Below are 16,208 nucleotides of genomic sequence, written 5' to 3'. Positions count from 1 at the left end.
TCAGATGAGCAGAAGCAAATCTCCTCTACTCTGACAGCCTCTATCATCAAACAAATCCCCCAAAACATTTAAGAGTATACAAATCATTGAAGTCTTTTCAGCATCATTGGTTGCCATCTTGGCTACTTTCTTTTTTTTTAAGATTATTTGAGTGTGCACCAAAAAGCGTCAGGATCTGGAGACAAACCTGCGACCAGTGCAAGGAGGACTGCAGCCTCTTAAAGAGCCCATATTATGCCCTTTTTGGGGTTTGTATATTTAATCTATGTACCTACTTTTGTACGTTCACAATAGATAAAGTCCGAAAAAAGTGTCTGTTTTCATGTACTGTTCCTCCTTGCTCCCTCTACACTCTGAGTCCGTCAGCTGCACTCTGTTGAGCCCACACTGTTAGACCCCATGTGGGCCAAGTCTGCTCTGATTGGTCTGCCGAGCCGCTCTGTCGTTATTGGTCAGTTGCTCAGCACGCGTCTTGGAAATTTCAACATGAGCTGCAGGGCTTGCCACAACGAGCCAATGGGCTTAGATCAGTGATCTCACACTGACAATGACGCAGCACTGACACATTTTTATCGAGGGGGGCTAGAACCGAGCGTTACATGCAGCTAATGCTACAGCTAACAGGAGGACGTAGGAGAAGCCGCGTTTCCGCGGACTTTGAATTTTTGCACATAGATGTGCCTAAACATGCACAGGACACTTGGAAAACACACTAAAGGGCATCTAAAACCAGAAAAAGCATAACATGGGACCTTTAACATGGGTCGTCTACTCTACCAATTCAGCTAATCCCGCCCGCCATCTTGGTTTCTTAGCACAGAGGGGTGAGACATGTGTTGCCAAGCCCCCAGGAAGTGTGCTGAATGTTGAAGCCAATTTGACATGGTGGCTGAGCCTGGTATTGCAGTGTCACGGGATGCCATTGGGCCCAAAAATACTTTTTCCCATTAGCTTACATTGGCAAAGAGACGTCTATAATATTAGTTGTAATATAACAATTTAATAACCATTTTCAAAATCATTAGGTCTGAAAAGTTCTAAAAAAAATACAATTAAAGCCAAATTCAGAGATATTTTAGAGACGTAATGAATGCAGATCAGAACCATGGGACTGTGACTCACAATGCACATGAGCCTTTTTTTTGCTTCATGCACCTGAACAGCTTCCATTAGAATGAACACAGCTCCGCCTCCAATGCTGTATCCATTCTATAACACATCCATGTATGTTGGTGGCACAGTTAACAAACAGACCAATGTTTTGTCAGCTGGAAATCATGGTCAAATGTTGCCAATAATGCTATATAATTCATCATTAAAGTAGTTGCTTCAGGTTTTGTTTCTAGTAAGTGTACAGTTCAGTTTTTTGGACATCATACTCTGTAAGTTATGTAAGTGAGTACTGTAGTTTAGTGTTAAACTTCTCAGTGTTCTGATGTACACCAAAGAACATACATCTTAATCACCCAGCATTTTCTCTTTAAAATCTTGGTCATAATGTTAACTAACAAAAAGGAAATATAGACTCGTAATTCCCCAGCTGTACCTTACATTAATGGACAAAATGAAAGAGCAGTCATTGTATCTAACTTTCTGCTTCTTCTAGTATAAGACCTCTTGACGGGTTAGTTGTCTTTTGATGCACAAAGTAAATGCAAGTTTCATTGCTTGATAGATCACATGAAGTCACTGCTTCAAATTTACATCTTAAAAGGCAAGAAATCATTTGAGGTCTTTCACATTTCAAACATGTAAATGTGAACCCATTGATACTTTTAAAATTAGGAGGAATGGGCCTCTTTATGAAGATTATTTGTGTTCACTTTTTGTACATGTTTTTGTTTTCTCAAATATCCAAACTTGACCTTGGCACATGTTTTTTTATCTTCATCTAAATCTCATTGATAGTCATAACAGCTTTGTTTACATGGAGGCTCTTCCCTTGATAAATCTTTGTTTCCTTACCCATGAAGCCTGACGTCAGAGCCCGGGATAGCACTTCCTCCCTAGGGACAACCACGAGAGGATGAGCTGTGAGAAGAGGCCATCATTTAAAACCCACAGGATAGTTTCTGTGTTCTCTATATGTAACACATGTTATGTAATGTATAGGACTGGACTGTTAGCTATTCACCATATATTGTCCCTAGAGGGGTCTTATACTCTACATGATGAAATAATAATCAGCCAAAGGAGATCTCATGTACATGCTGGGACTTAGACAATAGTCCCACTGTCTACCAAGTATTGAATACTTGAAAACAAGTCAGAGCGAGGAGGTGGTGCCTAATGCCTTTTACTTTGGTCACAGAGTCAAATCCTGACAAAGCAATTTAGAACGAGCAGATGAGAAAAACCTTTGTTTTCATTTTCTTTGCCTTATTTGTAGCTACTTTCCAGAACAATGAAGCCGCTGAGAGGCTGAGGTTGGGCCTAGTATCTTGTCTGATGTGCTTACCAAACAATCACTGCCATAGGAAAAAAAAAGTTTGACTTTTTATTAACGGAAAAAGATAATCAACTGATGACAACGTGCATTAACTCATAATCAAAGTAATAACAGTGAACCAAAAACAATAGCAGTCAAAGAAAAATACGACGACCCAGCTCACCCTCTCTCTTCCACTGAGAACAAAAGGTGAACAGGTGAGTTCAATCAATACAACATCCCCGCTAGTACCCATGTGACCTGCTATCCCCCTACTCAATATAATCCCAAAATAAATGACATCATAAACAACAACCCAAAACACCAAAATATAACATTTACATACTATAACCTTCAAAAAATATTCTAATTCATCCATGGCTCCAACACAATTATTTCCTTTAGTTTCAGAAGAAAATAGACGAAGAAAAAAAGGTTGAAAGTGGCAGGGATGGAGTCGACCTTTATCTATATTGAATGTTGCAAAAAACATTGTGCAGTACTAACTGGTTTCAGCCTCCTCATGTTTCCTTTATTTATGGCCACAAAGATTCATCACTGTGTTTCATGAAAAAATGCTGCCAAAAGAAGATGCATCTCTCTTTTTCTTCAGTACAAAACAAATGTACAAGCTAGCCAGATGAAGATGTAATCAACACAAATGCCGCCTTTTCCTCACATGGGGCGCCTCTAGGAGGATAAACTTTAATTCATAATCTGTGAGCAAGGGACAAGATTGAGGAAGCACTCAGTTTGTAATCAAAGTAGTATTACTTATGATTCTGCAGGCATTGGCAGTACACAGTGAAACAGTCAGATTGGAGAAGAGGCATTGCATTGGCTATCAATTGGCTGACAATTTATCTTGTATTAATCTCTCTGTATCTAAGGGAAACAGATAATCACATTGTAGATGTTGTTTCTTCACTCCCTCTCTATTCTGGTGGCCATCAAAAATGACTCTAAATTAAAATTTGTCATTGCTGCTTTTAGTGACGTCTCTGTTTCTCCCACCACCAAAGTTCGCCCATGTTTAAATGTATTTCTTGACATATGATCTTTAAGCAGTCAAATGTGTAGTAATTATTGAATCTAGCTGTGTCTCAGGCTGATTATTAAATTTCACTTTAGTAATATAATGAACATCTTTCAGAGGAAGACTAGCTTATCTAAGCTAGGATGAATGAAAGGAAGTTACTGTTTACTGATCTCTTTGACTATGTTTTAAAAATCCATTTACTTTGCTGACCTTTGAACACATGACAAGACGGCTCAAATGTTTGAGCCTGTAAACTATAAACAAAAGGAAGTCTGTTTTTCCACCCACAAAAGTGATTAAAATGTGATTTCCTTGTTACTCTCCATCTGCTGGTGTTGACTGCAGGCTGGGCTGCTTCAAATCGACCTCTATGATGTCTCAACCAACCACAGCCCCTCGTCTTCCCCTGTGGGGACTTACACCTCCCCTCAGAGGATCACATCACTCCAATCATACCCAGCCAACAACAAGTTCTCAAGCGGCGGAATCAAATTTCACTCACAATAACATTTACATTAGAGGCGTCTCTCTGACACTCTTGCAGTGTTCAGCAGTGTGTGCAGGAATATGGTAAGCTGTGTTTCCTACAGTAAATCAGCACCAACGGAAACCAGATGCAGAAAGATCAAAGGTCAGAGAGAGAGAGAGAGAGAGAGAGAGGCACTGCAAAACTGATATCAGACAGAGGTTCTAGGAAATATGTACAACCAGAAGAGGAGGAAGAAAACTGAATTCTAAAGAAGTTAAAGTAAACAGACATAGTTTAAGGCAGCAGAAGCTAGCATCGTATCTGTCTACAAGACAGGACCATATTCCATACTCTTGATTAAGACAGGCTTAAACAAATGAAAAAGGAAAGTAAAACAAGAAAGTTCACATCGTTCTTTTTAACCCTTGTTTACTAAGCCTGTTTTTAGGATATGATTGATTCATTGACATATTAGCATTGCTTTAAGTATAGATGTTTAAATACAGTTATATACTGGTAATGCTTGTAATGTTTAACAATCAATCACTCAAAGTGGTGTTGTATGTGGCTCCGCCGTGCAGTGGTTAGTGCTGTTGCCTCACAGCGAGGAGGTGTCTGGTTCGAATCCCTGTCAGACAGGCCCTCTCTGTGTGGAGTTTGCATGTACATGTGTAGGTTCCCTCCGGGTACTCTGTCTTCCTTCCACAGTGAATGATTGACTGGTGAACAGTCCAGGGTGTACTCCGCCTCTCGCCCCAATGACACCTGGTATCGGTTCCAGCCTCCAGGTAAAGATAATGGATGGATGGATATGTTGTAAATGTTACATATGGAAAGGAAGGTGACTTTATGGAAGCAAGAAGTGCAGTTTATCTCTTTTGAATGAGTGCAAACAAATTAGCAAAAAAAAAAACAGCAGCACAAATATCTTAAAATTATACTTTAAACCTTTTTTTGGAGTAAATGCACTCAGGTACCTCCCACTTCAGGTACCAAGTAGGAAAATAAAAAGTACTAACAAGAAGTAACCACGTTCTTGTATGACACACACAATAAACAGTTCCACAGAGCAGACTGACCCTCATAAAAAACAGGAATATTAACATCTTATTGGTTGCCTAGATGAACGCTCACACTGATAAAAACTGATAGCTGATAACTTTTACTGTGTTGTTTCTTCATAAACATGCATGAGAAGCACAAAAAGCTTTCAGGGGAAGATCAAGCAGGACAGCTTTCTATCATACCATTGTATTTTATTATCATTGGCTTTCCTGGCATCCAGTGATCATCTTTGCTGAAGAAAATTATATACAGCCTCTTCCCACATCCACAAAACTCAAATTTTCCAAAAATTGTGAATGCAAAGGTTATTTTTTTTCCCTACAGCTCTTTCGAGCTATTTCCTGCCGGCGTCCTTATACATTTTCTGCGAGAAGTCAGGGTGGGCCGATGTTTGGAAGCAGAAGGAAATATTCAGTAAATTTCCTCAAGCGAGTTGGCGGGATTGATGATGTAAGGGATGTGCAACTGAGGCCGCTTTTTCTTTTCTGCTCACCTTTATGTTATTTTCCACTCTTTCCTTTAAAATGTGAATATGTACAAAAACCTGTAAAATTGTTCTAAAGGCAACAACTGTCATGAGAGTGTGAGACTTTGTCGCTTTCATCATTTAAAAGATTATTTTTGGGCTTTCTGTGACTTTTTTGTAGAGATAGGACAGTGGATAGAGTTGGAAACCAGAGAGAGAGAGAGTGAGGAATGACATGTGGCAAAGGATCCACAGGTCGGATTTAAACCCGGGCTGCCCGTTTGAAGGTCTATAGCCTCTGTTCATGGGGCATGCGCGCTAACCACTAGACTTCCGGCACCCCGGAAATTTTGTTTTTCCCCCCCATTATAAACCAACACTTAAGCCATCAGCGCCAAAAGGCCTGTCTATGACATCTCTGATTGGCTGCTATTTGAAGGACTCTGTATCTACAATCTCATCAACATCTTTTCAAATGAGGTTCCTTCTTTCTCTCACTCTTGTTTTGGCATTCCATACTAATCATACATCAGTCAAATAAGGAGTCAACCTGTAAAACTAGCTCCTCCATTGTTTCTGTCATTTCCATATCAGCAAGCAAGATACATGAAACATCTGCCAAACAGCAATAACAAAAAAGTGGAAAGACAATTTACTTCCACTTTTACTAAGCTTTCTGTAGTATGTGACTGTTCAACCTTATCTCCAATGTATTTTCTGTTCAGTTTTCTGAGCTATTTTTATTTTTCCACCAGTTATTAGGTTCTATTTAAGTTTGTGCAAAGCTTTGGCTCATTGCCTCGAGCTCATGCCAGTCTTTCCACATTCTCTGCTGAAATCTCAGCCCACAGCTGCTTCATTACAGCAGAGGAGGAGATGTTTAAGGGGTTTGCACACACACGTGCCCAACTGTTTGTGCACATTTCATCCCAAATGCAAGACAAATGTACACAGAAACCTTGCCTGCTGCATGGGTTCATAATGTTATTGTAAGAATTAATATGCACTCAGATAGAAATAGCTGAGCCTCACAGCTGTGTGTGAAGAGGAAGGTGAACTTTAATAAGCTTTATGCAGGTACAGCTGATGTCTGAGACCTAGTTTTAAAACACAAACATTCACAATAATCAACAACAGCAGCTATAGCACAGAAAGATGCTGTCTGAAATGTGTTATAATAACTGGGTTATTCTGAGTTATTAATCTTAATCCACATGGTTGAGAAGACACATCCAGTCCATGCAGTGTAAAAACAAAGCGCTGTCTTCCAAGATGAGATACTTAAAACACTAACGTGTAAATCCGATCTGAGTGTTTAAGCTGCTGTTTGGTATCAGATGATTTGATACATCACTTTGGGATTAGAAATGCTTTCAGCTAAGCAGCAAAGGTCCTTATCTGCTCATCACTTTCAGACTAATTAATAAAGGAAATTTACAATAAAATGTGTGCTAACATGAAAATGAGAAAAAATAAACTACAAAGCACTCTGCAGTTGGAGACCTGAGTTTCTCTCGAGAAGTCACCTCCCTCTATACATTTCAACGTGATGCAGGATATCTGACACCAAACTCTGCTACACCTCCCTTTTCTGCATCAGGAGTATTTAAATCAGACGCGTTGTGCCTTCGCAGGACATGGTGTTCTTCTGGCCCTGAAAAGCAAGAAGATTGGGAAATAAATCCAAGTCAAAACGTACTCGTCTCACCACCTTACCCCCACCATTGTTTTTGTGCTCGGCAGCTCTGAGAGAGCTACACTATGTGCTAATCTCGCGCTCTTTCCAAGAAAAATACATTCCTGAACGCTGCTTTCATGTTTGTCACATTATGAAGGAGAGAGTTTCTCCCTGCAGACCTGGCACACATCCAACCTTCCCGACCAAACACCCAGGCCACGTGCACGCCGTTTGGGAGGGGAAATAACTTGCAGATGGCTTCGACGCATTTAACACAGGGGGAATATATTCACACCGTCTGGCAAATGCACCGTGTGTTTGAACAAGTAGCCTCGATCTTGAAGCTGAAGCTACAATCGGTTCATTCATGCAACTGAAACGTGCCAACTAATGGAGTTTTAATTTACAGTTTACTTCAATTTACATTACAAGTTATCATTAATGCAGACGTCCATTAACACATTAACTTCTGGATGCTGACTGGATGGGCTGAGAAAGTGGGACAGAGGGAGAAAAAGAGACAAATTGAGTGACACATTATGTTTGTAGATTATCTTTATTGCGTAAATCCCTATCACTGTGTATTAATGCTTTACAGATACTAAATATCACTTGTTATTTTTCTAAATTAGAGTATGTGTCGGTAGGTCTGTAAGTTACACTCAAAGACACACATGCTATTATTCTTGGCCTTTTCTGCCGTCTGATAACTTCACACCAGAAAAAAAATAGAATTTCCTTAATGATTGTCCTTATGGCTGCAACTGAGCAGTTCCCTGTCAAAAGCATTAGCAGACCGGGTCTAAAGCAAACTGTCTGGTTTAGTCACCAATGGTTGAAAAACTAACAGTGTTTGCTTCTGGGCAGGTTTTGATTTCAGGGATTTTAGGCTCTGAAATCCACTTTTTTTATTTTCTAAACTGTTGCCCGGATGTGATGCCACCTCAAGATACTGAAGATTTATTTATTTGGTAAAATTCATCACATCATGCATTTTGGGCTCTATGTGGAACCTCTTTTGTACTGAGGAAGATTCACAAACAAAGAGCGCCACAGAGGCCTGGGACAAAGAGAGACAGATCATAAGCAATACAAAGAAACAAGTCGATTTTGTAGAACCCTAAATTACAAATGTGGGAGGAGCAGACGCAGACAAAAGCTGCCCTTTTTGCATGTTCTTTGGGGATGTTGTTTGTTCCCTCGTGGTATTTTTCCCCTTCCAGAATACTTCTGAGAGCAGCTTCGCGTGCGGCTCTCTGCTGCCTGCTCTGTGACCCCTCTGAAGTTACACAGATTTCTGCGAAGCCTTGGAAAGGCAGGGGGGTTGCAAGCTGATACCCATCTCCCTTTAGAGTCAACAAGGTGTTGATCTGAACCAGCACAGACGTCCTGATGTCACATCGTGTACGTCCAAGCTTGTGGATGCCACGTCGTAGATAGAGACACCTCAGTGGAGAATCACCAGCTTGATGTTGGTGTTTGAGGGAAAATTCATGAGGCAGAATAAATTCACTACTAATCAGCTACATAGCAGAGGAAGTCTCCAAACGTTTAACAGCTGAAGTGCCTGGGTGTGTTGGATGCACTCCTAAATTCTGATTTATAATAATAAACAAAATCAACTTTTTCATTTATTCAGAGATGTAATGAAAAGTGTGTGAGATTTATTCACAGGATAAATCAGCTCCTCACCCAATGGATTGAAGTCTCTTCATAAAATGTTCAATTATCAAGTTTGTTATGAAATCAACAGAACCCAGTCTGGATGGGTGGGAGTAGGAGGTCCAACTGTATGATTTAGCCATGCTAGTTTCATGGCTGAGAGGAAGTCAGATAAGTCATGTACGTCTGTTTTTTCATTAATGAAGTGAGGCCTTCAAGCTAGTTCAGGCAGACAACTCACACTAGACATGCATCATTATCCACAATCACCTGACAACACCTCCTACCAATCAGCGGTCTATTTAAGCTGCAAGGTTTCCTGTCTCTCCCTCTGCTCTTTCATTGCCAGCTCTGACCTGCACCAGTACTGCACTCTTGCTCAGCCCCTACCACCAAACCAGCATCCACCTGTGGGCTCAGACTGGGGGGTTTAAGATGTCATCCCATTGCTCTTTGAATTTCTGCATGTAAAATTAAACTGCGAGGAGTGATGAGGTCAGAGCCTTGAAGCCAAACACAAACTATATGTTCTGCTGCTGCGCTCGAAATTTTAAACAAATACAAACATGAGTTGTCTCACCGAACTGTTAAATGTAGAAGCCCCATCATGTCACCTTCAGGATAACCTGAACTCACTGTGGTGATCAGCCTCAGCACATCTTTGTTTTGGCTGTGCATTACTTACTATGGCATGCTAACATGCTAAACAATTTCCCTGAGTTCCAAATGTCATCATTTTTCTTTTGTTTGGTACATCTCTTACATTGAAAATACTTTGCAAGCAGTGTTGTTGCATACTGTTGCTTTAGGGGTAAAAGGTATTTTGGGCTCCGGCCATGTAGCTAATTGGGACATACTTGATCTGTTTCTGACATAATAAACAGTATCTATGGAAGTAACCTTTGGATAGTGGAATTCAGTCTATACCTGCTTTACATGGTAATTGTTAGCATGTTAGCAGTTTGATTACCATTCATCTGAAAGCTCAGTAGTACACTCTTTCATCAACATGGTTACAGACTCAGTCTTGTTGATTTATTCAAAAGAATATTACCTGGGATTGTCAGAGCATTAATGTTATTAAAATATACTCTTGTTAAACAAATTGGTGCATTGACATCATCAAAAAATGACTCCCAATCACTTGTTGGTTACCTCTCTAACCCTAAATGATAAACCTGTTCAGTTGTTTTTATCTTGTTGAATATTACTCTGACCCATACAAGGAAAAAGACATACAAAGACAGAACAGAGACTGAAGTCAACTTTTTGGCTCTAAAGACAAAACAGACTGTATTTGGCCCTGGATGAACTCTGCACACTCATCACATTCCCTTCATCATCCTCTGCCACAACACATAAATAAGCCGTACGAAGACTTTGGAAAAAACCCGTTGATTTGTCTTTCCATTAAGATTGCGCAGTGTTTGCCGGAAAAGCAACGTCTGATTGTTTTGGTTTGTCTGCCACAGCTCCCTCCTGTCTGGTTGTGATCTGTTTGGAATGTAAGCCGATACTGATTATAAGATGGAAAACAAATTACACTGACATACTTTCTCCAGGTAACCTTGAAGAGTTGTCTCTGCTCGCTCCTGTATGTCTGTATTCAGGTTCGTTTATGGAACAAACTGGTAAAAAGACATTTGGCATTGCAACATGAAAGAAATGTTAAAAACAGAAACACATTGAAGAGAAAAGAGCAAAGCAGTGGTAAAAAAAATACTTCATAAAGCATCATTAGGGCCTTTTAACCCAAGTGTCAATCTCTAGGCTAAAAAAAATAGCTAATGCAGAAATGTCAAAATCTGCACTTCCCTGAGTGGCCATTAGAGGCTGTTCCAAAGGTGATTTGAGACACAAAGCATGATGACAAACTAAGAAAAGTCAGCAAAAAACACACCAGACTAGAACAGTGATGAGTGGCTTGTGTATTTGGAAACATCTTGACACTTAAAAACAGGAACGTAGTTTGACGTCTTTGGCATAAAGACAACCTGTCATGTAGTTCCCAGAAACGTCTTCATTCACGTGAAAGATGAGTCACCTTCCACATCCTTATTACATCAGTGTGGTAAATGACAAATACAATTATTAAGTGTAATAGTTTAATACTTGAATTATTGATTTGGTCTAATCAAGGACTCCAACAAGTCACTTTGACACTTTAATATGAGTTATCAACAAGATTGGCTATCTGGATAAAGTTAATTTGAATGCCTAATACTATGTAATAAATGGCTGATTGTTTGGGTTAGGGTTGACACGTCAAGCCTTGTGGTGATTTCCAACCACAAGGCTCGGCGTTTTGTTCTTTATGTCTCGAAGAGTTTGAGTTCGTCTGGTGATATGATCAACTATGTCAGTCAACAACGTCAGAACAATCACTCTGGCCGCCCATTGTAACTCAAACAAACAAACAAACGAAGAATCCCTCTGCACTAGTGTAAAATATTCGAACACTGACATGTTACAAGTTAAGTTTTTTTTAAGCCTGAACTCACTTTCTTCAACTTCAAAATGAACACTGCAAAACATTTTAGAATTTCAAACTTAGCCTAGATAAGGAAGAATAACTCTCTCTCTCTTAATGATTTTTTATGCTGTTGGTAAAGAGGGGTGCTTTTCATGGTTGGGGCTGTCCAGTTCTAGATGTGAAAATGGAAAATATGAAATTTCAGAACACAATACAGTACATGATAAAAGCTTTGTGGCAGAAGTCTTGGGTAGGTTGGTCCTTTTTCTAAATGCTAATACTCCGATATACACAAGTCTGGAGTGGAAAAACTGAACTGGACTGCACATCGCAAACTTTGCTGATGTTCGGCCAAACTGAGGGAATTGTGCACTTTTTCTTTTTTTGAATTCTCCATTAAAAAAAACATCTTTGCAGCAAAGTTTCTCATAAGAGCGAGTCCACAAACATTCTAACATGTTTTACAAAACCAGCAACCCTCCAACTGTCATGAGACCAGCTCTTTATAAAAGTTGAGTTGGGTTCCGAGTTATCCCAATTTTTTAAGTTGATTTATTTTCAGCCAGGAACACTCGACATAAATTTAACCATTTCATTGCAAAAATGGATAGACAGTTTTTCTTGGCGTTGAAGGCTCTGCTCGAAGGATGCTACCTGGCTTAGCTCTTAGCTTAACATCATATCACAGATTTCCAGGGAGCGCAGTGCTAAACCCCTACAAGAGTGTACCAAAGACTGGAGGCATAAATAAACGGGATTATATGTGTAGATCAGAGTGCAGAATGTGAGCATGAATGATCTGCTTGGTGGGAGTTACTTGAAGAGGTCAAAATGCGGCAGCAACACTTGTAGAATAAAGATCAACTTTCATCAGGGTCAACTCTGCTGAAGGCCACGAGCTGAAACGCATCAGTCTAAGTTGTTAATAAAGTTGATCTTCATACTACTGGAGCATTTTGACGTCTTCTAGCCTTTCACTCTTCATGCACCTGAAAATCCCACTCTGCTTCTTCAGGTGGGAGTTACTTGACAACCTTTGAATGTCTTGTGCTTGACCCTTTATAACCAACATAATAACTGCTCTATAGTTCTAACTTTTCAAAAATGTTTTGTGAAGGAAACACTCTGTGTTCAGCTCATGTGATTACGTTTACCTTATTTAGCTTCAAACAGAAACGTCGGAGGAAATGATCGCTGGTGGTCAAAGACAGGTTTGTCTATGTACTTGTGAAGATGGACAGACAGGTTGTATAACTTTTTCTTGAAACAAAATGGAGACCAAATTATCCCCCAATAGTTTCCAGGTTTTGCTGTTGTTGAAGTCACATAGTTAAAGAGGTCATAAGTTTAACCCAGAGGGTTATTTTATTTAATTTTGTTGTGTTGTTAAAGCCTAAATGGGATTTCTAATGTTCATTCTTGACTGTGGGCCCTTCGTTATTGTTGGGCTCCTATATTTTGTATTTAAAAGGGAAAATTCTCAATCTGTTATTTTATTTAGTTGCACTTGTAAATTGTATCTTTTGGTAAATCAGGTCAAGAAAACAGATGTGCTTAAAGACCTGTTGGGCATATCCACTTTGAATCTGGGTCGGGAAAACAAGCAGAGGAAACTCAAAAGGTATGTAGGTTACAGTGTGTGAATATACAGGGAGGAGTGTCCTTCCATAATAAGACTTCAGTCTCTCTAAAAGCATGACAAGCAGGAGCAAAGAAGCCTTCAGATCCTTTACTTAAGAGTTAGTTTATATTGAGTTAGTTTATACTACACTGTAAAAATATGGCATTGCAAAGAAAAGTCCTGCATTCATAGTGTCACTGAAGTAAACGTTTGTCAGAGTAACCATAGAAACGTACTTTACTGGTGGATCTCACTGACAAGCTGAAATTAAACTGATGCCTCAATATCGGCTAAAAAATCAAACAACTTGCATAAAGATTGATTATTTCTATGAAGTTGTTTTTATTAGCAGCTGCGGAGTGGGTGTCAGAAAAGACGATTAACAGCATGCTGCAGAACCTGCCTGGGTTTACAAGTTCCACGGCGGATTTTAAAAGAAAGAAATCATAAAATGTATTTTTATTTCTAAATTAGGACGGTGCAGATTAATCAACCTATAAGCAATACACATCAAACCAATTTTTTTCTAATCAACACAATAGCAAAATGTCATCCATGCCCTAAAGTTGGTACATATAACAAGTTTAACATTTCTTTGTGACACCTCACAGGACAGTCTACTAGACAGCGCACAGAAAAGCTTACTACAGTTTAGCATACAAAATAGACACTGTTGTTACATTGTGAACTACAGACCCACGCCTGAATGTTCCCTCTGGGGATCAATAAAGTACACTTATCTTATCATATCTTACACTGGCTAAAATGCAGGATAAGCCACAAGCCTCTTGCATCGGGCACAAGCTTTAAAAGAGGAAACTGATATGTTGCTTGAGTACAAGATTAGGTTGTTTTTCACAAATGTTTTATTTTTTTATTTAAGATGTATCTGTTGTTACAGTCCCTGACTTGTGCTGGTAATTTTTTTCGAGGAGAACAGACACTCTCATTTAACTTTATTTAGTTCTCCCCCTACACTAAGCACATTTTAATCTCACCTTATTTGGGCTGTAAAAAATATATATATATATATATATATATATAAAACTGTAATTAAAATCAAATTATTGTCATAGTCTAATCATTCAATTATCTTATTAGTACAGCTCTAATTGATCGAACTGGTAATGGTTCTAAACAAATCTTCTTATAATTGGTGTCAAATCTGAATTCATAATGAACTGTAGATACACAGCTATAGAAGTCCAATGCAAGAACAATGTTTTTATGAAGAACTGTTCATAGTTAATAGAACCCACAGTGCTTTACACAGTTCACAGGCCACACAAAAAGCAAACAGGCAAGGCACTGTGAGTAAAAACTATGAAAACAAACATAGGAAAACAATGGATTAAAAGAACATTTAAAAAGACAATAAAGCATACAAAAACACACCACACAATATCTGAGCTTTAATTTCACACCCTAAGCAGGCGAGCAGGTTTGACAACAGCTGAGAGTGAAGTTACGAAACATGAAAAGGTTAAATGAGTCATTCTGCTTAAGTCTGAACATCACTTAAAGAATCAACAAGGGTTACAAGTATGTGCTGGATGTTGCGGGATGTCAAGTTTATGAAACATACTGTACGAAAACACATTGTCACTATGAGGTCACTGTGGTAAACATCAGAAAGAAAGACCCCAGGGTGTCACACTCCTTCTCTCCAGTCACATAGATACAAAATGATATTTGTTGGAAAATGATTGATCTGAAGTTTGACCCTTTTTAGTCTGAGGGCATTTACACAACTTTCTTTCCCCTTCAGTTTATGTAGAAGCCTCTCACAGTCTCTGAAAATGAAGGTTAAAACACCTGAAATGAATCCTTAAAAAACATTTCCCATGATCCTCTGTCTGTGTTTACAATCATGTTTACAGGGCTGACACCCAGCAGTCGTTTCTGACATCAGCAGTTCCTTGAGGGTTTGTTTAAATAGCTTAATGTAAAAAGGTAAAGTTAAGGTAAAATTCTGAGAATAAAGGTACACTATGTTCAGCATTGTGTGTTTTGAGATGTTTTTCTGCTGTGTTGTTTACCACCATTTTAACCTAGCCTATATTTTTTTTCTGCTCAAGGTCAACCTTGTTTTTGCTTTGTTATGTTTGTTTTATAAATGAATGTATTTCTGCTAGATAAGCAACGATACGTTGGTACAAATGGTTGATAGTGCTAAAGGTTTGAAAAATAAATGACCCGTCTTGTTTGAGCATTAATCAAACGATGTTATTAAACAAGATTAAGATTATTAAATCTTAATCTTAAGTAAATCTTAATCTTAATCTTGTATGAGAAAATCACCAATTAATTACATACCTATGATTCTACAATGTTTTTGATAAAGACGAACACCATTTCATTATTGATTTTTCTGTTGAGTGTCTTGTTTGTCTGATCGGCTGATCTAAATAGCTTCACTCTAGTTGATGGATGATTTAATGTCATCTCATTTGAAACAAAACATTTTCATTTGTAAATAATAATTGTTATTGTTGGGTTTTTTATTCCCTAATTTAAAAGACACTTAATGTTTTTCTTTCTTTCTATTTCCGGTTTATTTATAAAACAGATAAACAATAAATGAATCGAAGACAGTGGAAGCAGACAGTGTCAGGTATTTAGCTTTGATTCATTACTTGAATGAAAATAGTTGATGGTCAACTTGTAAGTAGAGAGGGGAAAAAGCCTCTCACTGAAGCTGTTGTCTCTCCTCACACAGCACTGAATCCTCTCTGTCCTACTTTAAGACTCCTCAGTGAACATATTGGCCTTCAGCATTGTTTATAGCAAAGTACACACTATTAACACTGTGTATAATATACTGAGCCCCCGTGTGTTCCTGTGTTACGCCTGTTAAAATATGGCACACAAAAAAAAGCTTGGCTCCATGCTGTATATACATGTAAACAAAGAACAAACTGTACAGTGAAGACAGCGTGGGGACCTGAAATATCATTGACTGATTATTTTGTTAGAAGAAATAATAGCTTTTGTCTGCTGTGGCTTTTCACACATTTTAACCACATTTTACAGAGGGATTTCCAACATCTGTCTCCACCTTCATACAAAACATTTGAATGGATGTCTGTCAGACAATCACAATATTTACATCTACTTAAATTGACTGAATTAGCCACGAGTAAGACTGATCATGAAGCTAGAAGGAAGTTTGATTTATATTATAGTTACTATATATATATATACTGCAATTGTTTTAGTGCAAAATGTACAAAAAGTACAAAATGAAAAGTAAACCTGCCATGTCTCTTCAACATGCCGCATGTTACACACTTGTTTTTAGTTAAAG

The sequence above is a fragment of the Labrus mixtus genome, chromosome 3 (assembly GCF_963584025.1).
Source record: "Labrus mixtus chromosome 3, fLabMix1.1, whole genome shotgun sequence".
NCBI classification, from domain to species: Eukaryota; Metazoa; Chordata; class Actinopteri; order Labriformes; family Labridae; genus Labrus; species Labrus mixtus.
This window is presented reverse-complemented; position numbering follows the sequence as displayed.